A 2,500-nucleotide genomic window follows, 5' to 3' on the forward strand; every position below is an offset into this window, starting at 1 on the left:
AGACAGACAGAGAGAGCGAGAGAGTGAGAGAGAGAGTGAGAGAGAGACAGAGAGTGAAAGAGAGAGAGTGAGAGAGACAGACAGAGAGACAGATATATATAGAGAGAGAGAGAGAGAGAGAGAGAGAGAGAGAGAGAGAGAGAGAGAGAGAGAGAGAGAGAGATTCCGCACTTACCAGAAAACCGTCGGAAACCGTCACACAATTAAAGCTCCCGACACACATCCATACGATACGAACACTATGCGAAAGGCCAGACGACAATCAAGGTTATGGGTAACTCTTGTTTTTTGTGTGCACACATCCTCTCATCATATCGGCCAAGAGGCCCCGCGATACGGTTATCAACTGGCGTCAATAAATTACACAATGAAATAACTATGCACTATATACATTTTTTTTTATTTCCTGTTTCTTCCAGAAAGATTAACTCACTCAGTACGGCAGGTCCTCTCTTCTCCTCTACACAGACCCCTCGGATGTCCAGTGGGTGTCTGAATGACCCAACCTTTAGCTTCCGTCGTCAGAATTGTGGTATTCTTTGTCAACATTCACCTCTTCAGTATAAGAGCCTTCCGCTTGCAATATTTTGATGATGGTAATTGGGGTGAAACGCTGTTAACGTCGTCTCTTTCGCTGTTCGTATGGAGAGAGTTAATGTATGAGTTATGATATATCCCCAAACGTTACTGTGTCGAAGTGAACATGATGATGACTGTCATGTTTTATGGCCGGCTGCTCTGTTGCTGTGTGGCTGGTAACGATGATTCATTTGTATTTGTATTTCTTTTCTTTTTTTTTTTTTTTTTTTTTTTTGGTCACAACAGAGTTCTCTGTGTGAAATTCGGGCTGCTCTCCCCCAGGGAGAGCGCGTCACTACACTGAGAGCGCCACCCATTTTTTGGGGGGGTATTTTTTCTTGTGTGCAGTTCTATTTGTTTTTTTCCTATCGAAGTGGATTATTCTACAGAATTTTACCAATGACAACTCTTTTGTTGCCGTGGGTTCTTTTACAGTACGTGCGCCAAGTGCATGCTGCATACGGGACTTCGGTTTATCGTCTCATCCGAATGACTAGCGTCCAGACCACCACTCAAGGTCTAGTGGAGGGGGAGAAAAGATTGGCGACTGAGCCGTGATTCGAACCAGCGCGCTCAGATTCTTTCGCTTCCTAGGCGGACGCGTTACCTCTAGGCCATCACTCCACATTTCTTCTCGCTACATATGGAGCAGAAAGAAGACATGATTCGTATTGTTGTTGTTGTTGTTGTTTTTAGAAGGATCTGCACCATACACTACTTTATCATTGAGATTTCGTTTTACAAATATTTCTTTTTACAAACAAATCACCCATTGATCGACCTTACGAGAGCCTTCTGAATCAAGGGCAGACATACTGTCTTCAGTCTCACAAGGAAGGTTACTCCCCTCATCATCCATCTTCCCTCCCTCCTCCCCTCCCTCCCCTCCCTCCTCTTCCTGAAGTTGCCAAGAATCGCACAGACTTTTGTTTCTTGGACTGAAGTGAAACACAGAGTCTGGTTCATAATACTTTAGCAGTGGAGTGAAGCAGGGATATGAGCTGACACTCATCTTTTTTTCCAAATCGCCTTCATCGTCCCTCTGAAATTAGTGTCGGGATCTGCGACGGACACCACCACCATCACCACACACACACACACACACACACACACACACACACACACCACACACACACACACACACACACACACACACACACACACACACACACACACACACACCTCACCCGCACTACATCACAAGTCGCTAACTACAAAAAAAACACGTTTTATTCCTCGCACATTTGACGCTTAGTGGACACCATAGTCTTCTCTGTGTCTCTGTTGCACGAGCGTGTTCCCCAAATAGCAGGCCACGGACCCACCTCCACCCTTCCCAATCCCCCCCCCACCCCATCCCCGCTTCACTGCCTCCCACGTTAACGTATTGATCGACAAGGAGAGATGTGCGACTGTATGCCGTGCTGTACTGCCCAGGGTTCCACACGAAAAGGATGCTGTTACACCAAGACATGATCTTGTCTTGTCTTGTCTTGTCTTGTCTTGTAGTGTAGTGTAGTGTAGTGTAGTGTAGTGTAGTGTAGTGTCGTGTCGTGTAGTATAGTATAGTATAGTATAGTGTAGTGTAGTGTAGTATAGTATAGTATAGTATAGTGTAGTGAAGTGTAGTGTAGTATAGTGTAGTGAAATGTACTGTAGAGTAGTGTAGTATAGTGTAGTGTAGTGCAGTATAGTGTAGTGAAGTGTACTGTAGTGTAGTGCAGTGCAGTATAGTGTAGTGAAGTGTACTGTAGTGTAGTGTAGTGTAGGGTAGTGTAGTACAGTGTAGTGTAGTGTAATGTAGTGTAGTGTAGTGTATTGAAGTGCAGTGTAGTGTAGTGTACTGTAATATAGTGTAGTGCAGTGTAGTGAAGTGTAGTGTCGTATCGTTTAGTGTAATGTAGTGTAGTGTAGTGTAGTG

Source organism: Babylonia areolata, chromosome 29 (genome assembly GCF_041734735.1).
Source record: "Babylonia areolata isolate BAREFJ2019XMU chromosome 29, ASM4173473v1, whole genome shotgun sequence".
NCBI lineage: Eukaryota > Metazoa > Mollusca > Gastropoda > Neogastropoda > Buccinidae > Babylonia > Babylonia areolata.